General features: G+C 41.2%; 1 long non-coding RNA gene across 1 annotated transcript; it reads right to left on the bottom strand.

The window, feature by feature from the left end:
- Nucleotides 1-146: 146 nt before the first annotated feature.
- LOC117530150 lies at nucleotides 147-24,350 on the bottom strand. The gene is made up of 3 exons (XR_004566197.1): nucleotides 24,209-24,350; nucleotides 13,779-13,784; nucleotides 147-157 (listed from the first exon to the last, which is right to left on the bottom strand). It is a non-coding gene; the product is annotated as an uncharacterized LOC117530150 (long non-coding RNA).
- Nucleotides 24,351-25,029: the final 679 nt, after the last annotated feature.

Raw genomic sequence — 25,029 nt, 5'->3', positions numbered from 1 at the left:
TGTCCATCTTTCAGCTGCATCCTTTTTAATTCAGGGTCACCACAGCGGGGCCAGTGTGGTGGCTTTGCTCTCTCTCTTCTGCGTTGTGTTGTTGTTTGTCTTCTCCCACTCGCTTCCCTCGGGACGCGAACTCACACTCTGGCAAAGGAGGCAGACGCTTTGACCAGTCAGTTAAAAACCCAGGCTCTGGTCTCAGTGGCCAGAGTGTTCTTTGGCTGTCAGGGGAGTGAGGCCTGTTGACTACCACATGCACAGCGACCCCTGATGGCCTTCATCACACTAGAACAGACCCACACTGGGATTTGCCACAAGTCCTTCCTGACACAACTCCAGTTTTACCTGAGAGAACAAGCACAGTCTCTGGTCTCCCTAAGAGGTCCAGGACTGAGCCTGCATAGCTTCTCAGACCTGACAGGATCAGTCTTACACAAAGCAAAGGGACTGTTTAATGTCCAAATACTTATGGACCTCCCAAATTAAAATTCTTTCCTGTCTTCCTTAATAACATCACAGTATTTTAATGGTAACAATAGCAACAGTAACAATTTCCATATTTCTACTCCATCGTCTCCACCTGCACACTACATTTTTTAATACGCTGATAACACTCAACTCCATATTTCTGTATTTTCCGCAATAAAATGCTGCATTAAATGTCTGTCTACGCTACATTCAAGCTCAATGCGTCTGATGCTTTTGTATCCTCTGGTGACTCAGCTCTTCACAAGACCTCTCAACAACCTCTCAGTGTACTTCAATACTATGAAATCTACCTTTGGTGCCTCCGTTCATCTGCATCGTTTTCCTTTACTGCAAGTTTGCTCTCTATTTTATCTGTTAAAATTCACCAGGGAGCCTTCGCAGCTGCCTCCTTACTCATAATAGCTGAGTTATTGTCTGTTTGAACTCCCTCCTAGCTGACTTTTTGAACTCCACTCAGCAGCTTTTAATTCCTCAAAACATACTGCAGCACATTTCGGCTTCTGCCCGTTATATTTCCCCCCGCTGCGGCTGCTTGGGTTCAGATCTCCGGTTCTGACACGGATGACCAAACCTCCAGGCCACAGGGCGGTCTTAAATGCCAGCCATTCTGCTGTGATCAGCCACTTTGTCTCTCTGTGTTGATGACAAGCACCTCAGCGTTCTTCCTCCTGAGAATTGACCTTTTCACTGAATTCAGAAAGCAGAATTGCTGCTAATCTCCCATCAGAAGCCGAAAACACCTTTTTAACAAGTAAGAGGCAATCTGCTCCAGATAGGGAATGCCATTTATTCTAAACGTAACAACCAGAAAAACACCTTCTACAATGTTCTGAGCTAATTGAGGTGCTGCTTGGAATTTGTACTGAAAGATGCTAACAACATAACGGAGGGTCGTAACGCCATAAAGCAGTGTGTCGTTGTTTTTTGGGCCATATCTGACTTCACGACGTGCGCGCCTACCAGAACACATCCACTAGAACTGTGTTTGGGAAAAGAACAAACTTGATGATTCATCACAGATTAAAGTTTTATGTTTCTTTGTCTGGGTTTGTCTGGGAGATCCAAGTGACTGCACAGGCTCGATCAAGCTGGCAAGATAACTCCCCCCCAAGGGGCTTCAGAAAGGGATCAGAGAGTAACGACACAGCGGGTCATTAAACACAACAACTGTCTGTGGGCAGCCGAGCCACAGCAGACGATTGTGACGGGAAGGTAAAGGCACACCATTTCTCAGTAAATATGCTGATCCAGTTTGAAGTCTGCATGAATTCCCCACTGAGGATCAAACTCTGGTTATTGGCGACTCTGTTTGGAGAAATGTGAAGTTAGTGACACCAGCAACCATAGTCAATTGTCTTCCAGGGGCCAGAGCAGGCGACATTGAAGGAAATTTGAAACTGCTGGCTAAGGGTAAGCGTAAATTTGGTAAGATTGTAATTCATGTCGGCAGTAATGACACCCAGTTACGCCAATCGGAGGTCACTAAAATTAATATTGAATCGGTGTGTAACTTTGCAAAAACAATGTCGGACTCTGTAGTTTTCTCTGGGCCCCTCCCCAATCGAACCGGGAGTGACATGTTTAGCCGCATGTTTTCCTTGAATTGCTGGCTGTCTGAGTGGTGTCCAAAAAATGAGGTGGGCTTCATAGATAATTGGCAAAGCTTCTGGGGAAAACCTGGTCTTGTTAGGAGAGACGGCATCCATCCCACTTTGGATGGAGCAGCTCTCATTTCTAGAAATCTGGCCAATTTTATTAAACCTCCAAATCGTGACTATCCAGGGTTGGGACCAGGAAGCAGAGTTGTAGTCTTACACACCTCTCTGCAGCTTCTCTCCCCTGCCATCCCCTCATTACCCATCCCGTAGAGACGGTGCCTGCTCCCAGACCACCAATAACCAGTAAAAATGTATTTAAGCATAAAAATTCAAAAAGAAAAAATAATATAGCACCTTCAACTGCACCACAGACTAAAACAGTTAAATGTGGTTTATTAAACATTAGGTCTCTCTCTCTAAGTCCCTGTTAGTAAATGATATAATAATTGATCAACATATTGATTTATTCTGCCTTACAGAAACCTGGTTACAGCAGGATGATTATGTTAGTTTAAATGAGTCAGCACCCCGAGTCACACTAACTGTCAGAATGCTCGTAGCACGGGCCGAGGCGGAGGATTAGCAGCAATCTTCCACTCCAGCTTATTAATTAATCAGCTTATTAATTAATCAACGACCCAGAGCTTTAATTCATTTGAAAGCTTGATTCTTAGTCTTGTCCATCCAAATTGGAAGTCCCAAAAACCAGTTTTATTTGTTATTATCATCCACCTGGTTGTTACTGTGAGTTTCTCTGTGAATTTTCAGACCATTTGTCTGACTTAGTGCTTAGCTCAGATAAGATAATTATAGTGGGCGATTTTAACATCCACACAGATGCTGCGAATGACAGCCTCAACACTGCATTTAATCTATTATTAGATTCAGTTGGCTTTGCTCAAAATGTAAATGAGCCCACCCACCATTTTAACCGCACTTTAGATCTTGTTCTGACATATGGCATAGAAATTGAAGACTTAACAGTATTCCCTGAAAACTCCCTGTTGTCTGATCATTTCTTAATAACATTTACATTTACTTTAATGGACTACCCAGCAGTGGGGAATAAGTTTCATTACAGTAGAAGTCTTTCTGAAAGCACTGTAGCTAGGTTTAAGGATATGATTCCGTCTTTGTTATGTTCTTCAATGCCATATACCAACACAGTGCAGAGTAGCTACCTAAACTCTGTGAGTGAGATAGATTATCTCGTCAATAGCTTTACATCCTCATTGAGCACAACTTTGGATGTTGTAGCTCCACTGAAAACAACAGCCTTAAATCAGAAATGCTTGACTCAGTGGTATAACCCACAAACTCGCAGCTTAAAGCAGATAACCCGTAAGCTGGAGAGGAAATGGCGCCTCACTAATTTAGAAGATCTTCATTTAGCCTGGAAAAAGAGTCTGTTGCTCTATAAAAAAGCCCTCCATAAAGCTAGGACATCTTACTATTCATCAGTAATTGAAGAAAATAAGAACAACCCCAGGATTCTTTTCAGCACTGTAGCCAGGCTGACAAAGAGTCAGAGCTCTATTGAGCCAAGTATTCCTTTAACTTTAACTAGTAATGACTTCATGACTTTCTTTGCAAATAAAATTTTAACTATTAGAGAAAAAATTATTCATAACCATCCCAAAGACATATCTTTATGTTCGGCTGCCTTCAGTAATGCTGGTATTTTGGCTAGACTCTTAGGCAGTATTATTAGAAAGCATTGCTTAAATTTTCATTGTTACGCAGATGATACCCAGCTTTATCTATCCATGAAGCCAGAGGACACACATCAATTAGTTAAACTGCAGGAATGTCTTTCAGACATAAAGACATGGATGACCTCTAATTTCCTGCTTTTAAATTCAGATAAAACTGAAGTTATTGTACTTGGCCCCACAAATCTTAGAAACATGGTGTCTAACCAGATCCTTACTCTGGATGGCATTACCCTCACCTCCAGTAATACTGTGAGAAATCTTGAAGTCATTTTTGATCAGGATATGTCCTTCAATGCACATATTAAGCAAATATGTAGGACTGCTTTTTTGCATTTGCGCAATATCTCTAAAATTAGAAAGGTCTTGTCTCAGAGTGATGCCGAAAAGCTAATTCATGCATTTATTTCTTCTAGGCTGGACTATTGTAATTCATTATATCAGGTTGTCCTAAAAGTTCCCTGAAAAGCCTTCAGTTAATTCAAAATGCTGCAGCTAGAGTGCTGACAGGGACTAGAAGGAGAGAGCATATTTCACCCATATTGGCCTCTTCATTGGCTCCCTGTTAATTCCAGAATAGAATTTAAAATTCTTCTTCTTACTTATAAGGTTTTGAATAATCAGGTCCCATCTTATCTTAGGGACCTCATAGTACCATATCACCCCAATAGAGCACTTCACTGTCAGACTGCAGCCTTACTTGTAGTTCCTAGGATTTGTAAGAGTAGAATGGGAGGCAGAGCCTTCAGCTTTCAGGCTCCACTCCTGTGGAACCAGCTCCCAATTCGGATTAGGGAGACAGACACCCTCTACTTTTAAAATTAAGCTTAAAACTTTCCTTTTTGAAAAAGCTTATAGTTAGGGTTGGATCAGGTGACCCTGAACCATCCCTTAGTTATGCTGCTATAGATTTAGACTGCTGGGGGGTTTCCCATGATGCACCCAGTGTTTCTTTTTATTCACCTCTTTTTGCTCTGTATGCACCACTCTGCATTTAATCATTAGTGATTGATCTCTGCTCTTCCACAGTATGTCTTTTTCCTGATTCTCTCCCCTCAGCCCCAACCAGTCCCAGCAGGAGACTGCCCCCCTGAGCCTGGTTCTGATGGAGGTTTCTTGCTGTTAAAAGGGAGTTTTGTTTCCCACTGTCGCCAAGTGCTTGCTCTTAGGGGGTCGTTTTGACCGTTGGGGTTTTTCTGTAATTATTGTATGGCTTCTGCCTTACAATATAAGGCGCCTTAGGGCAACTGTTTGTTGTGATTTGGCGCTATATAAATAAAATTGATTTGATTTGAATTCTACATCAGTTAGGTGTGTTTAAGTTGTGGCCTCAACTCAAATGCAAGAATGTAGGCCAATGTAGAGTTGCGTAATGCGGCGTACCGACTACGCCGAGCTTATGGAGCCCTACGTGGCAATACACTGAGGGACACAAAGGGGTCCACAAAATGGGCTGACTTTCGGTGTAGAGAACTGGACACAGTGCTCTACGCAAGTCTACGCAACACTGCGCTACTGTACACCATGCCTCCGCAATTGTTCGCAACCCTACGCCAGTTCGTTGAAAAATCCTTTTAGGATGCTAGATTTTATTCATCATGCTGGATTCTGCTGAACTTTGCTGGGGGTGAAGGTTCCAAGCCACAGAAGAAGAAGAGGTGGGCCAGCCTTCCCCCTGCGCTCAACTTATGCAGCCATTCCTGCGTACTAAAGATGCAGCACAGTGCAACTCTACGCAGGCCTGGTGTCATGCAAGAAGTTGTTTTTAATCTTCCGTAAACGGTCAAATCAGAGCATGAAAGAAATTTGTGTATTTAAAAATGTGCCTTTGAGTGATTAAGTCATGAAACATAATGAAAGAATAGCTTTCGTAAATATTTCGTGCAGTTTTCCTTCCACATTGGACCATCTTACAAACACTTTTATTGGATATTTTAAAAAAGAAATGTAATGAACAAAACTGAGTAGACATTTAGTGCCAACACACAATAACTTCTTGTTTGTCAAGAAAATAGTTATTCGAAAAGCACTTTCTTGGTCTCCCTCATTATTTGTCAAACTACTTCCCAAAGTAATGGCCCTGTCACACCTTGACGATGTATATACCAACCGTATTAAAAACACTGGCATAAATTAATTCACCTGTCAGACCTTGACAATTTAACCAGCGTATGCTGACAGCCCCGTTTCCACCAAGTGGTTTGGGTTGGTGCTGCACGGTATTATACATGTTGGAACGGTTAAGTCTGGCTTGGTTTGCGTTTCCACCGCAGGCAGAACCCTTTGTTTGGCAGGTGGAACACTTAAATATTGATGAGCATGACATCCAGCATGTATACTTTATCGCATGGCATCTCCTCTCCACACAGAGGCAAAACAGAGTAATGTTAACATTATTTTGTTTTTGTCTTTGTGGATCACGGGATTTATTTTCATCGTGTGCAGACAGAATCGACTGATGCCTGTGGAAAACGCTGAGACGTTTCTGATGATGTGCTGTGGCACAAAGTGCCGGCTGAGACACGCACCGGAGCAGAAAACTACACGGGGACTTGTTTCTTCAGCCACGACAAGGAATTAAAGTATTTTCAGATGTTGTTTTCCAGAATCAGTATGCTTTATGTGGAATGGATGTGGAAGTTTTCGTCAGGCTGTGATGATGAATCCGACTGAAACAAACAAGTCAGAATAAGACTTTATATTTACTCCGTATGCGAATGGTTGCACATACGCTGGCTAAATCGTCAAGGTGACAGGAGTATAATACTTGTATAATTGTGATTCTACACTAACAAGCTCAAATATCACACCAATGTAATTGAATCCAGTGAATAATCACACATTTAACTAAAGTCAGACACAGGGAACACATGCAGGAAAATTCATCATCTACATCTGACCTTTCACCTCTAGACAGCCGTGCGGGGACCTTACGGTCTTCAGTGTCTCAAAAAAAAAAAAAAAAAAGTCACATGACCTGCTACCTATAAGCACTGACACTGGGACTCCAATCTGAGTGGTTATACAGCTGATCAATGTTGCTGATGAAAGCAGGCAGCATGCTGGGAAACAGGTCAATACAGCTGTCATCAGTTGGAAAAGCACAAACAGAATATCTTCACTCTCTGCAGATGACGCAGAGTGGCTTGGTGCCACTTCTCCTTTATTGCTTTGTGACTACAGGATTTTGCAGACAATCTCATGCAGCATCTTGGTCAAAAGCCAGATTATCTGTAAATGTTTTATTTTTATTTATTCATTTATCCTTTATTAATACGTTTATTTATAAATGCAGATTAGTCTGAGCGGTGGCAATCAGAATGGAGCTCAGACAGGTTGGGACCTCAGTGTCTGGCGAGCGTGCAGAGGGCTGTGTGTAATATCAGAGTCAGGAGACCAGAGCTGCTCCGCTGTGGAATACAAGGAGGCAAAACAGCCTTGTTTTAATAATTTAAGGAGTAAAACTAGGGGAGCCAATGGATGCACGGCACACAGATCTTCCTCCATGTTCCCCGTGGAGTCATAACCAGTAGAGTAGACACTCCTGCAGAGGGAAGTGACCATTCTTCTTTAATTAGGAGATATTTGATGTGACTGGGCTAACAAAAAGAGTGTATTACTTTAGTATGCTGTCTTTAACAAACACACTGATGGTGAGAAATAGAAAAAGCATATAAGGAATTTTAATTTTTTAAAAAAGGATTTTATTTTATTTTAAGGATTTTATGCATGCTGCAGGAGAGGTGTCGGCGCTGCACAGAGAGACTTGAACAGGAGCACAGCCCACTTGAATGCAAATGTGCACTGCGGGAGTGACCTGCTGTCTCAAATGAGTGTATCCTCAAATGCAAACAGACATGAACAGACAATGCCAGAAAGGCCCGTCTGAAGGCTCCGGAGAGAGAAGAAACAATGCTTCAGGCTTGGTAGCCAAAGGTCAGGCGTTCGGCGTCACTCACGAGACGGATTTTTCAATTACAGTGAAACGATGCATATTTTGCTATCATGAATATCGAGGAGCCATTGTTTCAAGAGCTTTACCTGTGTTTAAAGGACTTTATGTTGAAGGGGAACAATGGATGCTTCTGTGGACTCTCTCTCTCAAACGCACTTGTTCACTCAATCGCACTGGTTCACTCTCTCAATCGCACTGGTTCACTCTCTCACTGTCGCACTGGTTCACTCTCTGACTGGTTCACTCTCTCACTGTCGCATTGGTTCCCTCTCTCAGTCACACTGGTTCACTCTCTCACTGTCGCATTGGTTCCCTCTCTCAGTCACACTGGTTCCCTCTCTCAATCGCACTGGTTCACTCTCTCACTGTCGCATTGGTTCCCTCTCTCAGTCACACTGGTTCACACTCTCAGTCACACTGGCTCACTCTCTCACTGTCACACTGGTTCACTCTCTCAGTCACACTGGTTCACACTCTCACTGTCACACTGGTTCACTCTCTCACTGGTTCACTCCCTCACTGTCACACTGGTTCACTCACTCACTGTCGCACTGGTTCACTCCCTCACTGTCGCACTGGTTCACTCCCTCACTGGTTGACTCCCTCACTGTTGCACTGGTTCACTCTCTCACTGGTTCACTCGCTCACTGTCGCACTCCCTCACTCTCTCACTGGTTCACTCTCTCGCTGTCGCACTGGTTCACTCTCTCACTGGTTCACTCCCTCACTGTCGCACTGGTTCACTCTCTCACTGTCGCACTGGTTCACTCTCTCACTGGTTCACTCCCTCACTGTCGCACTGGTTCACTCCCTCACTGGTTCACTCGCTCACTGTCGCACTCCCTCACTCTCTCACTGGTTCACTCGCTCACTGTCGCACCGGTTCCCTCTCTCAATCGCATTGGTTCAGTCTCTCACTGTCGCACGGTTTCACTCTCTCAATGTCGCACTGGTGCACTCTCTCAATCACATTGGTTCACTCTCTCACTGGTTCACTCCCTCACTGTCGCACTGGTTCACTCTCTCACTGTTGCACTGGTTCACTCCCTCACTGTCACACTGGTTCCCTCTCTCAATCGCATTGGTTCACTCTCTCACTGTCGCACGGGTTCACTCCCTCACTGTCGCACTGGTTCACTCTCTCAATGTCGCACTGGTTCACTCTCTCACTGGTTCACTCCCTCACTGTCGCACTGGTTCACTCTCTCACTGTCACACTGGTTCACTCCCTCACTGGTTCACTCGCTCACTGTCGCACTCCCTCACTCTCTCACTGGTTCACTCTCTCACTGTCGCACTGGTTCCCTCTCTCAATCGCATTGGTTCACTCCCTCACTATCGCACTGGTTCACTCTCTCACTGTCACACTGGTTCACTCTCTCACTATCACACTGGTTCACTCTCTCTCAGTCCCACTGGTTCACTCCCTCACTGTCGCACTGGTTCACTCTCTCATTTGTACTGGATCAACTCACCCTTCTCCTCCTTCTTCTGTTTCACTGGTCTAAATACCATTTTCAAGCCGGGTCCTTCTTCTGAATCCTGGGTTCTTCTTTCTCTCACAGTCGCAGGGGTTTACATTCTGTCTCACCGGGTCAAATATCCTCTCCATTGATTTCTTGGTCAGTTGGGCTTTCCAGGCCAGTGCTTGTTTATTGTGGCTTGTCTGAATTGTGATGATTGCTACAAGTCTAAACAGTACCTGTGTAATAGAACCGTCTGTGCATGTCCATAATTTGTCATCTTCTCTCAACCCAAACTGGTCTTTTTTAAAGCCCATAGATTCCAGGTTGTGGCATTTAGTACAGATCTGCAGGGCTCATGTAAAGTTTTGCTCAGTGTTCAACTGCCCTCATGGTCAATACCACTGCAGTTGTGTCATCAAGACAAATTTCAGTACATTTGCTGAACGATGTAATTACAGTGATCTGACTAATGGGGTGTCCAGTCCTAATGATGGATGTTTTCCTCTAAAATGTTTATCCATGTTTGAAGTCTTTGGCTTCCTCCCGGCCTCCTTTAATCTTGTGTGCTGTCCCCACTGCTATTAACGACTGTACCTTGAGTGATCAATCTGTCAAACTCCTCAGGTTTATGGACGACACAACGGTCATCAACCTCATGTGAGACGGTGACGAGTCTGCAGACAGGTCAGAGGTGGAACAAGTGGTCCTCTGGTGTGGTCTGAACAATCTGGAGCTCTAAAAACTGTGGAGATAGCAGTGGACTTCAGGAGGAGGAGCCCAGCCCCTCACCCCCCCCCCCAATCACCATCCACAACAGCACTGTGTCTATGGTGCACTCATTCAGGTTTCTGAGCACCACCATCTCCCAGGACATGAAATGGACAGCCAACATAGACATAGTGGTGAAGAAGGCCCAGCAAAAGATATACCTCAGGAAGTTCAACCTGCCACAGGAGCTGCTGGTGGCCATAAGACAATCTGTCTTCTGCCAGTCCATCACCATCTGGTTTGGTTCAGCAACCAAAGTAGACAGGAACAGACTGCAGAGAACAATCAGGTCCGTGAAGAAGATCACTCGTGCCAACCTGCCCTCCATCCAGGACCTGTACTCCTTCAAAGTGAGGACATGGGTGGCAAGTGGCATCAACAGTGACTCCTTTCACCCAGGATTCACCCTCTTCTCACCCTTCCCCTTTGGTTGATGCTACAGATCACTGTACACCAAAACCACCAGACTAAGAAACAGTTTCTTTCCAGAAAGCCATCAGTATGTTGAACAAACATGCAGCACTCATAATGGTCAAACTTCTACACAATTACACAAACATGTAAATATTATCTGTATACCTGTGTATATAGGCTTTCTCTTCTTTATTTCAAATTTATTGTTCATTGTTATCTGTGGTGCATGTTTATGCATGTCTATTTATGTTTAAATTATGTCTATTTTTGTTTTAATTTAGTCTATTCATGTTTTAATTATGTCTATTTGTATTTTAATTATGTTGATTTATGTTTTTATGGGGCAGCAGGGTGGATTAGTGGTTGGCACTGTTGCCTCACAAAAAAGGTCATGGGATTGATTCCCACCTGTGGAGTTTGCATGTTCTCCCCGTGTTTGTGTGGGTTCCCTCCAGGTGGTCTGGCTTCATCCCACATCCAAAGACATGCAGGTTATGTGGATTGGAAATTTTAAATTGTCCGTAGGTGTGAACATGTTTCTGTTCCAGTGATAGTTTCTAAGCAAAGCGCCAATTTCCGAAATTAGGGTGAAAAGCGACAGCCGCAGTATTCACCTATGTTGGAAATGAATGGTGTGTGTGTGTGTGCGTGTGTATCGAATGAATGTCATTTTTGATGGAGTGAGATGTTGGTGTCAGGAGGACGAGACCAAGCTGGCTAGAAATGAAAGCCAACGTTAAAGGTTTTGTCACTATGACAAGTCTCACAGGTGACATCAAAATCTATTGGAATCCATGTTGAAACCAGAAGGGAGCTGAGACAGCACAAACTCTGCTGAGGCTGAACACTTCTTGAAATCTGCGTCAAGGTTAACAGTGTTGTAATGTAACAAAGTAGAAATACTTTGTTACTGTACTTAAGTAGAATTTTGACGTATCTGTACTTTACTTCCTTATTTACTTTTCTATTTACTCCGATACATTTCCCTTAAACATCTTCGTTACTTGTTACTACAATGTAAAAGTAGAAGAAATGTGATTGGGCAATGCCTGTTTGCTGAGGTGAAAGTAAGCTGGAGCGCAGCTGTACACCAGGAAGAGATACAGTACTCTTCAGCCGGAGCGCTGCGCCTTCTGCCCCTGCTGCATCAAGTGTCGTGTTTGACATAAAACAATTTTAAAAGACAAAAAAATATCAAAGATGACAGGTTGAATCTGCGCCCCCGCTGAAAAGGAGGAAGACTCTGGAGGGTGAAAACCATCTGCGCTTTGGACTCCAAATGCGCACACACTGACGCACACACATATGGGTGATTCTTTAACTACGGGCACTATTGGCCTTGTAAGGGTGATTCTTTAACTACGGGTACTATTGGCCTTGTAAATGTAATTTCCACCACACCATTGCCTTACAATATAAAGCGCCTTGGGGCAACTGTTTGTTGTGATTTGGCGCTATATACATGTGCTCTGATGTCACTGTTTATCTCTATAGAAACTACCCAAACAATCTTTCATACAAACTGTTTAAAGTGTTGTGGTGGAAATTACGGCAATAGTGTGGGACAACTACATTTTGTTTAAAAAAATCACAACAGTTGTATGACATTGAATACCCCAATTATGTTTTGATTATTTTACTGATATTTTATTCAGAGATATTTTAAAACATTTGAAAAAAACGTTTCTTTACCATTCATTTTTATCATTGAAGATCAAACGTCTGGGTGTGGGACAAGCACAAAACAGCAATATTTGCATATAATGATGCTGACAAAAGGTGAAAAAGTCATCACAGACTACTAGAACAAATTTCTTAACACACTTTCATTGTAAAGATAACTATAAAAGTGTGAAATTTCCCCTTTTTTCTGTTTTTCATACAATATGATCAAAGGACATAATAAGTGCCCGTAGTCTAAGAATCACCCGTAAATGTAATTTTCACCACACCATTGCCTTACAATATAAAGTGCCTTGGGGCAACTGTTTGTTGTGATTTGGCACTATATACATGTGCTCTGATGTCACTGTTTATCTCCATAGAAACTACCCAAACAATCTTTCATATAAACTGTTTAAAGGGACATTAGTGTTGTGGTGGAAATTACGGCAATAGTGTGGGACAACTACATTTTGTTTAAAAAATTCACAACAGTTGTACGACATTGAATACCCCATTATGTTTTGATTATTTTACTGATATTTTATTCAGAGATATTTTAAAACATTAGAAAAAACGTTTCTTTACCATTCATTTTTATCATTGAAGATCAAAAGTCTGGGTGTGGGACAAGCACAAAACAGCAATATTTGCATATAATGATGCTGAAAAAAGGTGAAAAAGTCATCATAGACTACTAGAACAAATTTCTTAACACACTTTCATTGTAAAGATAACTATAAAAGTGTGAAATTTTCCCTTTTTTCTGTTTTTCATACAATATGATCAAAGGACATAATAAGTGCCCATAGTCTAAGAATCACCCATATACAGATGGATCGGTTCCTGCTGGAATCCAGCACACGATCAGAGTTAAGGGGAAAACTTCAGTACCAACAAAATTGCCCGGCATGGCTGCTTTGAACGGAAAAATTATCATTTCTTTACACTGATTGTGGACTCACTGGTTCAGATTTAGAAGCAACGTGTCCACAATTTATTCATCAACCTCTCTCAAAGCCATTTAAAGATTGTTGCAGTCAAGAAAGGAGAATCATCTGGTGTTTAATTCACACAGTGTTTTTTTTTCTCCGTTCCTCATAACGTGTCATTTCCGCACAAAGGTTCTCTGGTGTGTCGGAGAACTTTTCCCATAGCTGCTTTCTCCTCCTGCAGAAGAACCTTTCCTGCCACGTTCTTCTCCTGTAGCGTGCCGCACAGCGAGTGCTGCAGGTGTGAGTTTTGTAGGGGAGACCGGGGCGATTTCCCCCTGAAATGTTTTAATTTCTAACTGAAACAATATTGCCTGCATTTTGAGGGCCAAATTTCTGAAGTAGTATTAATATGTTGCATAACTAGACAATCAGGGACAACTCAAAAAAACGGTTTTTAATAACACAAACCCCAGTCGATAATGGATCAAAATTGGAATAATCGATTCTGAATCTTAAGAATTGGAATCAAATCAATTCTTGAAATTTGAATCGATACCCACCACCTGTTTGCAGTGGTTGGTGGTGGTGATGCTTGCATTGTTTGTTTGTTTTTTTTTACTTTTCCTTAAATTTTGGCACACCTGTGTAACTATAAATGACTGTTCTGTTTCACAAAAGCCTGGCTGTTGTGTTTAACGAAAAGTGTGTGTGGATCATCCAGGAAAAAAGGCTGCATGGTCTTCAGAAGAAGACCAGCAACTTTACTTGCAACTATATACATCCACCGGTTGCTCACTCATCCCGGTCACCAACACCAAATGCTCCGCCAGAGGCAGATCCAGCCTTTTATAGGGGCTGAGGCCCTTCCTGGTTTCTCCAGACACCACACTGGCTTTCTTTTAGTGTCACTGTTTCAATATCCACTCATTTGGATTTTACTTTTACTCATACTTTTACTTAAAGTACATTTTATATGAGAAATTTTCTTTGATACTTAAGAAAAGTAAATATCAGATACTTTTAAGACTTTACCTCAAAAAGGAGATTTTAAACTTTTACCAAAGTAATTTTATGGTAAGATACTTGTACTTTCACTAAAGTATCATTTTGAGGTACTTATACAAGACTGGTAAACACATTATTTATTACTCAAAATATCCATGTCACTGGAGCAGTGGGGCCTCCTCTGAGGTGCTTGGGCCAGTTTCCACTCCACTTGTTGTGTGCATGTAGGGTGATCTCGCAAGGGGTTTGTGTTGTTTATTAGGGTCAAGACATTTCAGTCTTTTCGTCCTTTGGCTGATATCCACCCAACTTGATATGTGGTGGACATCAACCTCACAAAACACTTTTAAAATACTTTTTTGTTTGTTTGTTTGGCAAAGAGCAAGGTAATATGGGTCAAAGGTGAAAAATTCTAATTTCCACCAAACGTTGCACCATATGGACCTGATTCTGGGAATTGCTCAGGCAAAATCCATATCAAGGTCGATCCAGTCGAGAGGTCAAAACGGAAGTTATCCCTTGGATTTATGCCAAATGTGGCACATCTATGAAGATGGGCTCTGGAATTGCCTGGTAATGTCAAATTTGCCAAAGGTCAATCATCATGGTAAAGGTCATAGAGGACAAAGGACAAAACTTACGCTTTCCTGACGATTGCATCGACCTGGGCACACATATGTGGGCGAGTTCTGGAATTGGTCTTTTGCTGAGTTCAACCTAACAAGGTACATCAGCTCAATTTGGATCAAATGTGACACAAATGTAGGTAAATCCTAGAATTGTCCTGGCAAGGTCAGCTGTAGGTTAATCATTTGGGTGACAATCAAGGTCACTAAGGTAACATGTTAGCTTGCAATACTATCTTCATGCCAGTGGGTACTGTTACCTAGTTTTTGCGTAATTCTACTTGATGGCACACAGGTATAACCCTGATGATCGCACAACATCAATGGAGGAAAAAAGCCAAATGGACCAAAGCATATCTTTGGTGCCAGTCGGCAGTGAAGGCATTGTGTTCTGCATAAACTTCTCTCCGGCATTTTCACCGTTTGAAACATTGACATCTCCTGCTGGAGAGGATTTCCTTGTTCAAGGTGTCTAGCAACCAGTGGATCATATTCAGAGAAAATTTCTTAATTACCTATAAAATGACTACAAGAGAGCAAGTTGATCCCACAAACTTTCTTTGGGTTATGCCTTGATTCTGCATGAGGCCTTTCAGCTGAAAGGATCAAATTCTGTTTTTCTATCAGTTTGTTTCTTTGTGGCACAAACAGTTTCATGAACATTGCTCATGTTTGTGTACGATCTCCCACTCAGACACCTGTAGAGTGGTGTCTATTCGTCTGTCCTGACAAGAAGCCTTCTCTGCAAAGTTAAATTACACCACAAAAGGTCAAACACTGATGGAGCAAAATTAATCCCTTGCTCGCACTCTTTCTCGCTGTCAATAATATGCATGGCAGTGTAGCAAGCGTGCCGTGTTCTTCCCGCCCGTAGACTCTCACCTTTCTAAAACTAGAACCTCTGCCAAACAAATTGAAATGCAAATTTGGCCCAGAAAACACCACGCCATTGACAGAAGAGGACCTTTATAAAAGTCAGTTCACTAAAAGTCAGATTTTCAATGCTCAGACTTCACCCAACCGACTGACTGATGACAAAGTTTTCCACCCATCTGACATGACTCTGCGGTATAAACAGGTGGCACGTGTTGAATTCCTAAAGCACCACGGCACCGTCTGAAATACCACACTGCCAATGTTTACTCTCAGACATGGTTTTGCATAATGCAGATGTGAACTCTCGTGGCCCAGAATGACTCTACAAATAGTGCAGCAGATAGAGAATATTTAGAGTGGAATCCTGCAAATGGTGACACAAGCATTAAATTTGACACAAATACTCCTTAGACATTCCTCTTTTGAAAAACCGACTGGCTACTTGAATTTCCAATAGGCAGTCAGGTAGGGGACAACTGAAGATATACATAGGGTCAAAATTAAAAGATGCTCCAATCATATTGAAAACTACACCACATTTTTTTTTTTTTTACCTGATCATAAAGCTTACAAAAAGGTATAGTTTGGACTATCTATGACTGAATTCTATGTAGTTATGGGATAAAAACAGCAAGAATGGTGACAAAGATCAGTTTCAGTTTGTACAGGGGTCAAATTTAAAGTTGCTCCAATTTTGTTAAAACATGATGCAAATTATTGGTGAACAGGGTTTTAAAAAGGAACAGTTTGCACTATGTGTCATGCTTAGTTATCATGTTACGGCGTAACATATATCACGTCATAGAATCCAATGGACGTTGACGTTGTTTGACCTTTACTTTGGAGACCAAACATTCAACACTGTCAAAACGATTCCATTTATTATCCTATTAGCTAAACCAATAATTTGCATCACTTTTACCAAAACTGGAGCAACGTTAACTTTTGACCTCTGTACAAACTGAAACTGACCTTCTCACAATTCTTGCTGTTTTACCCCATAACGCCATAACATTCAGTCATAGATAGTCCAAGCTATACCCTTTTGAATCTTTATGATCAGACAAGTAATGTGGTGTAGTTTCAATGTGATTTAAGCATTTTAAAATTTTGACCCCTGTGTAATTCTTCAATTGACCCTTACCTGGCTGCCTATTGAAAATTTAAGTGGCAGCCGTTTTTTTTTTTTTAAATGAGTAATGTCTAAGGAGTATTTATGCCGAATTTGGTGCTTGTATCACAATTTGAAAGACTGTTTCAGTTATCAGCTGCACTAAAAGATGGGGAGATGAAAAGACCGTGTCCATGTGAAGCCGCTACATCTCAGGGATGATTGACGCCTTTCCAACAACACAGCTCAGATGGATTATTTAACATTCTTATCCAATTACATTTTTTTCCGCAAATCTGATTGGTTAATCATGCGAGATTTCACACCATAAAATATCGTGTAAATGATATTTAATGTGTTACTCTGCGCCCTGTCTGCACGTGTTGCTATGCAGATGTCAATATGCGCTGTCAGCTGAGAGCAAGAGGTTGCCAACTGCCATTAAACACAAAGAAGTAGAAGAAGAACAAAAAACAACTGGCGGAGCAACGACACCGAAATGGATTAAATTTTAGCTACCATACGGAAGTAGTGATGTGGATTCTGCTCACAGAATTTCCAGTTTGGCATGAAGATGCTCTTGCCAGGGTAAGCTTTGATGAGCCGACTACACCCTTGGTCTACGTAACATTTTACCAAACTATATTATTATGCGGATTAAGATGTAGCCTTCAGTGGTGGACTCGGATCCCTGCAAACGTTGGAAATTGATTAGAATGGGAATAACCCCCTTGTGTCTGATGATTTGCGAATGGTAATGCTGGATTATGGTCGTGGCCAAGTAGTTAAGGCGCTTGGTTTCAGTACAGAAGGCTCCGGGTTTGGAACAGTCAGATCGTCTCACTTCAATGCGTCAGAAAGGGCATCTGGCATAAAACCTGTGCCAATTCAACATGCAGATCCACCTTGGATTTGCTGTGGCGACCCCGAGTGCGAACAAGGGAGCAGCCGAAGGGACTTACTAATGCTGGATTATGGTCGTAAATAGCTGTTTACGCATCATCGGTAAAACACAATTTGCGACCGTAAAGTCCAGCATTAACATCCGCAAATCATCAGACACAACAGGGTTATTCCCTAATCGCATTCACCTCATGAGGCGCTGGCAAAGATGATGGCAGCCACACAGGAACTCTGTTATTCAGCTGCATTCAGTCACAATTGGACCCTGGTAGCTGGACGTCCGATACCGATGAAGGTCTTGTTGTATCTGAAGGAACTAAGTTTGAGAACATGGATGCTTGGTGCTGTATGTAAGAGTATTGTGTTCAGTCCCGCGAGTCCAATCCTGACAGTTTGGAGCAGCTTGGGTCCTTTGGAGTGCTGGACATGGGTTTTAGGCCAACATAAGGCTGCACAGAGGGAAGACTGTCTGTCTTCGACAAAGACATAGTGGTCTAATTAAGACCAGCAGCAACCAGGCAGAGAGGAATCCTGCAGATGTCCGAGTGGCAGGTCGGACGGAGGGTTTACATTAGAGATGGACACACACGGAGGCAATCTCAACTTCTGTCTGGTTGCGCACTCTGCTCTCGTTCTTGCCACGTGTCTTAATGAGGCCAATATAGATCTCTGTCCAGGTCTGTAGCCAAGGTGCCGCAGCTTCTGGCTGCATGTGGAGTCGCTCCTGCTTGGCGGTCAGACCACATCTGTCAAAGCCACTTTGACACGTTTTGAAAAATACTGGAGCCCTGAACTGTGATTACACTATGCTGCCGCAGCCGCGCTCCAAAATGAAATGTCAATCTCAGTGCATCATCACCAGCTGAAACCTTATGAGGTTTTATTTTTTTCTTCTTTTTTTTATATAAGCCGTTCATAAATTGAAATCTAGAACTGAAATATTTTCATGCTTCTTATGTTACTGTTTATTTTATCCTCATAAAACTCTTAATGAACCTCCTGGTGTTCTGGATGTCTTTTTTTAAACAAACAAATAAACAACAACAACAACAACAAAAAATCAACAGAAGATATTGCCAGAATATTAGATTGAAGTGAGACCATCTGACTGTTCCAAAGCACGCTGAGACTTGAGCGTGATTGGGTGTCTGTATAGGTAGTTGCCATCCAGGATCTGTGGCGGTTCCCTGATGCGGCCAAGTGCAGCACCAGCGCATCCTCTCAGACTTCATATGCTTAGATTTTGAGTCTTTTGTTTTTAACCAAATTTTACAGCTGCATCATACACAGTGGTGGGCACAGCTAAACGAAAAGTTAGCTTTGATAACCATTAAGCCGCTAACTGAAAAGTTAACTTTTATAGCGCTAAACCACTAAAATATTGTGGAAGTTACCACTAACTTTAAGTACTGAGTCGATCGCAGTCACATCTGTCGGCTACTGATAAGCAAGTTTCGAGTTCTGCTGGATCACAAACACAAAATAAATGCATGAAAAATAAACAAATTAAAAATATAACCCCAAACACCTGTCCTCATCTTTATCAAAAGCAGTAAATTGCAGTATTAGAAGTCACAGTTTATCTTTGTATTAAACATTTATAAACCGTTAACAGAGTTGCGTTCACAAACACAAAACAAATTCAAGAAAAAAAAAAATCCCAAACACGGTCATTGTCTTTATAAAAAGCAGTAAATCGCAGTATTAGAAGTCACAGTTTATCTCTGTATTATATACGAGGTCTGTCCAAAAAGTATCGTACCTTTTTATTTTTTTCAAAAACTATATGGATTTGATTTGAGACAGGCAGTTGGAAACCATTCGATAGATTCAGTTGGATATTGGTGAAGATTCTGTCAGCATCACACGGATTATGGACTGTTAAAACCTTTTTAAAGACGGCCCACAGCGGCGGAGGGCGCGTGGCGCGCCGAGCGGCTATTCGACAGGCTGGATCGACCAGATCATTTCTAAACTGAACGCTGTGTTGATACGGGACATCATGTGACTACCACAGAAATGGCAACAGAGCTGGATTTAGCAGTTTTGTGGCACATTCCACTGTTACAGGAGATTTTGTAATGAAGACGTGCGGAGGATTTTGCGCGTCGGCACGAAGCAGCTCAGGACGCGCAGAAAAAAAAAAACACACCTCCGTGTTGGAAACCATTCAGAAGATTCCGACGGCTTTCGATGGCTTTCAGTCGAGTGAGTATCCGAGAAATTGTGTAACAGCTGGACATGCCCCAACATGTCCTGTGAGACTTCCAAGACGGAGGTGTTTTTTTTTTACTGCGCGTCCTGAGCTGCTTCGTGCCGACGCGCGAAATCCTCCGCACATCTTTCATTACAAATCTCCTGTAACAGTGGAATGTGCCACAAAAGTGCTATGTCCAGCTCTGTTGCCATTTCTGGGGTAGTCACATGATGTCCCGGATCAACACAGCGTTCAGTTAGAAATGATCTGGTCGATCCAGCCTGTCGAATGGCCGCTCGGCGCACTGCGTGCCCTCCGCCTCTGTAGGCCATCTTTAAAAAGGTTTTAACAGTCCATAATCCGTGTGATGCCGACAGAATCTTTACCGATATCCACTGAATCTATCGAATGGTTTCAAATTGCCTGTCTCTAACAGTTTCTGAAAAAAAATTTCATGGAGCAAAGCAGTAGTCTCTCAGCAAGTTCTCAGACAAAGAAATCCGACGGAGGGGTGGACCAGTGCTCACTCAAAGCCTGCCCACAGGCGAATGACGCAACCGACAGGCGTGGAAAACCCACGCATGCTCACAAAGGTTCAAGCTTGGCTGATGTAATCACACATGATTCAATCCATATAGTTTTTGAAAAAAATAAAAAGGTACGATACTTTTTGGACAGACCTCGTATTTATAAACCGTTTACAGAGTTGCATTCATAAACACAAAACAAATGCAAGAAAAATAAAAAATAAAATCCCAAACACGGTCATTGTCTTTATAAAAAGCAGTAAATGCAGTATTAGAAGTCACAGTTTATCTCTGTATTAAACATTTATAAACCGTTAACAGAGTTGCGTTCACAAACACAAACAAATGTAAGAAAAAAAAAAATCCCAAACACGGTCACTGTCTTTATAAAAAGCAGTAATCGCAGTATTAGAAGTCACAGTTTATCTCTGTATTATATATTTATAAACCGTTAACAGAGTTGCGTTCACAAACACAAAACAAATGCAAGAAAAATAAAAAATAAAATCCCAAACACGGTCATCGTCTTTATAAAAAGCAGTAAATCGCAGTATTAGAAGTCACACGTTATCTCTGTATTATATATTTATAAACCATTAACAGAGTTGCGTTCATAGGCACAAAACAAATGCAGGAAAAATAAAAAATAACATCCCAAACACGGTCATCGTCTTTATAAAAAGCAGTAAATCGCAGTATTAGAAGTCACAGTTTATCTCTGTATTATATATTTATAAACTGTTAACAGAGTTGCGTTCACAAACACAAAACAAATGCAAGAAAAATAAAATCCCAAACACGGTCATCGTCTTTATAAAAAGCAGTGAATCGCAGTATTAGAAGTTACACTTTATCTCTGTATTATACTCGTATATTTATAAACCGTTAACAGAGTTGCGTTCATAAGCACAAAACAAATGCAAGAAAAATAAAAATAAAATCCCAAACATGGTCATCGTCTTTATAAAAAGCAGTAAATCGCAGTATTAATAGTCACAGTTTATCTCTGTATTATGTTTCTAAACACAGGAACAGCTCACCCATGTTGCGTTTAACGCGCCTGGTAAAATCTACACCTCACCCGTCGCGTTGAGCGTCCCCCTGAAGATAACCCACGCAAGTTTTGTCTTTACATAAAATACAGCAATAAGTGTCTTTTCACTTTAAAAGTAAAGATTTGCATGTACACGGCATCTTTAAAGCAGGCACACAAACTGTCGTTTTAGGAGCTCATCTCGACAGAACACCAGCCTGACTGTTTCAGACACACAACAGACAGGAAGTAACGTATGATTTTAGGGTTTACAAACATTGGTAACCGTTTAACTTTACTCACTTTACCAGCAAAAAAAAAAATGTCAGCGGACTGAAAGTTAGAGTAGGGAGGGGTGCTATTTCAAAAATGTGGAAATCTATAAATGTTTGCATGGAATATGGAAATATAGACAGAATAAACCATAGCAGGATAAATTTGGGGTCACTTGGTTACAAAAAACCCATATGGAGCATTTGAAAATTTCAATTAACACGTGTGTCGTATATGTGCTGTTGACGTAGAAAACCACTCTGTTGGTTATAATTAGTTCATTGTGGCCATGTCATTATTTACATGTGATGATTATACTCAACTGATGTTCCTGAAATAAAAACTACATGGATTTTGTTTGTTACAGTTGATCGTAACATATATACTGAAATTAGTTTTTTGGTCAATTACTCTTAAAAAACACCAGATAAGCTTATTGTTACTATAGAAGTTGAATATAAACTTGGGGTCAAGCAACATTTGGAGCCAAATTTCAAGTCTCTAGGTGCAGCGGTCCTCAAGATATGACATTTTCGTCAATATTTTTGGCGATTTTTGAACCCGATATCTTCATTGGCTCCGTCCATATGGGTTTTTGGAACCAAATGACCCAAAATTTATCCTGCTATGGTTTATTCCATGTATATTCCATATTCCATGCAAACATGTATAGATTTCCAAATTTTTTGAAATAACACCCCTCCCTAGTTAGAGGAACTAAATTAGCGGAAGCTAAGTTAGCTGAAAAGCTAATCCACTAACGTAAAAGTTTGCTTTGCTAATTAGCAGTTAGCGGATTAGCAGAACTGTGCCCATCACTGGTCATACACAAATATCAGCAAAACACAAATGGAAGAGCTACTGTAGATTCTAAAATGTTATGCTGTTTCTACAGCCTGACATATTTTGCATGTGATACTATATATATATATATATATATATATATATATATATAAAAGGACTGTTACTTTATGGACACACCACGTACATTATAAGAAGCAAAACATCAAAACAAAACTTTTGTATAAATAATAAAAATCTAAGTCATACTCTTAGAAAATATACATATATACACATATACTCAACAAAAATATAAACGCAACACTTTTGTTTTTGCTCCCATTTTGTATGAGATGAACTCAAAGATCTAAAACTTTTTCCACATACACAACATCACCATTTCCCTCAAATATTGTTCACAAACCAGTCTAAATCTGTGATAGTGAGCACTTCTCCTTTGCTGAGATAATCCATCCCACCTCACAGGTGTGCCATATCAAGATGCTGATTAGACACCATGATTAGTGCACAGGTGTGCCTTAGACTGCCCACAATAAAAGGCCACTCTGAAAGGTGCAGTTTTGTTTTATTGGGGGGGATACCAGTCAGTATCTGGTGTGACCACCATTTGCCTCATGCAGTGCAACACATCTCCTTCACATAGAGTTGATCAGGTTGTCAATTGTAGCCTGTGGAATGTTGGTCCACTCCTCTTCAATGGCTGTGCGAAGTTGCAACAACGAACTGGAGTCAGGTTGAGACCCCGATGAGGACGACGAGCATGCAGATGAGCTTCCCTGAGATGGTTTTCTGACAATTTGTGCAGAAATTCTTTGGTTATGTAAACCGATTGTTTCAGCAGCTGTCCGAGTGGCTGGTCTCAGACGATCTTGGAGGTGAACATGCTGGATGTGGAGGTCCTGGGCTGGTGTGGTTACACGTGGTCTGCGGTTGTGAGGCTGGTTGGATGTACTGCCAAATTCTTTGAAACACCTTTGGAGACGGCTTATGAAATGAACATTCAATACAGGTGCAACAGCTCTGGTTGACATTCCTGCTGTCAGCATGCCAATTTCACGCTCCCTCAAATCTTGCGACATCTGTGGCATTGTGCTGTGTGATAAAACTGCACCTTTCAGAGTGGCCTTTTATTGTGGGCAGTCTAAGGCACACCTGTGCACTAATCATGGTGTCTAATCAGCATCTTGATATGGCACACCTGTGAGGTGGGATGGATTATCTCAGCAAAGGAGAAGTGCTCACTATCACAGATTTAGACTGGTTTGTGAACAATATTTGAGGAAATGGTGATATTGTGTATGTGGAAAAAGTTTTAGATCTTTGAGTTCATCTCATACAAAATGGGAGCAAAACCAAAAGTGTTGCGTTTATATTTTTGTTGAGTGTATATATATATATATATATATATATATATATATATATATATATATATATATATATATATACAGCAAACCTCAATGGCAGACAATTTTCTTCTGTTGTTGACATGTTTGTTGCCATTTTTTCAACTAGTGTCTGTCTGCTAGTTCCTGACCTTCGTATGCCGTGCTCTGATTGGCTAGCTGTTGGCAGTAAGCTGTAACGCTATTGGTCAGTGGGAACCGATCCAATATAACTTTTGGTCCTAGCCTTTTGGATCCTTTTGGATTCAACATAACTTTCTGGCGCCAAGCATGCCAAAATACAGGTAAATGATGGACAGAAAGGCTAGGCTGTGATTGGCTATTGCAATCTGAGTGGAGAACATACATATATATACATACATATATACACACATATACATATATACATACATATATATATGTAGATAGAGAGAGAGAGAGAGAGAGAGAGAGAGTACAATTTGCTGGGTTATTTGACTACTTTGGGAGGGGTGGTGGCCACGTGGTTAACGCGCTTGGTTTCAGTGCAGGAGGTTCCGGGTTCAAATCCCACCCCTGCCACATTTCTCCATGTAATGTGGAGTTGTGTCAGGAAGGACATCCGGTGTAAAACCTGCGCCAATTCAACATGCAGATCCATTTCAGATTTGCTGTGGCGACCCCAAGTGCAAACAAGGGAGCAGCCGAAGGGACTTACTTTACTTATTTTACTACTTTGGGAGGTCCTGTGACATATACCAAAAACACCATGCAATTGCTATAAATATTAATTATATTAACTATAGGTCTTTCCCAGGAATCAAAACACTAAACAAAGTAAACTCCCATAATCAAAGAAAAATTTCCAATAATAAAATTTTAATGTGCAAATATACTAGGCTTTGCATTAATTTTATGGATGCAAAATGTTAATCTGCTCTGTCCTATAAGGGCGAGAAAAAGAGAATTAACTGGGTTAATTAGTGCTGTGATTACCATGTTAATGAATGACATTTCATGCAGGGAGAGGTTAAAGAAGTCAGATTAATTTGTAATTATGTTCATTGGTTCCTATATTCATACATTATAAGAAGCAAAACATCAAAACAAAACTTTTGTATAAATAATAAAAACCTAAGTCATACACTTTTAGAACAATCCACTTCTTATACTAAAATTAAGACAATCAATAACCACAAACGGAATAGGCTGAAGTCCAATAGTGAGGCAGCATAGCAAATAAGTGTTCATTTTGTGAAAAAGCATGGAATTTGGCACACATATTCTAAATTAACTAATGTTTATTTTCAGATATGGAGCCAT

Source organism: Thalassophryne amazonica, chromosome 17, assembly GCF_902500255.1.
Source record: "Thalassophryne amazonica chromosome 17, fThaAma1.1, whole genome shotgun sequence".
In the NCBI taxonomy this organism is placed as follows: Eukaryota; Metazoa; Chordata; class Actinopteri; order Batrachoidiformes; family Batrachoididae; genus Thalassophryne; species Thalassophryne amazonica.
Note: the sequence above shows the minus strand (reverse complement) of the source record. Positions and strands in the feature narration are given on the sequence as shown.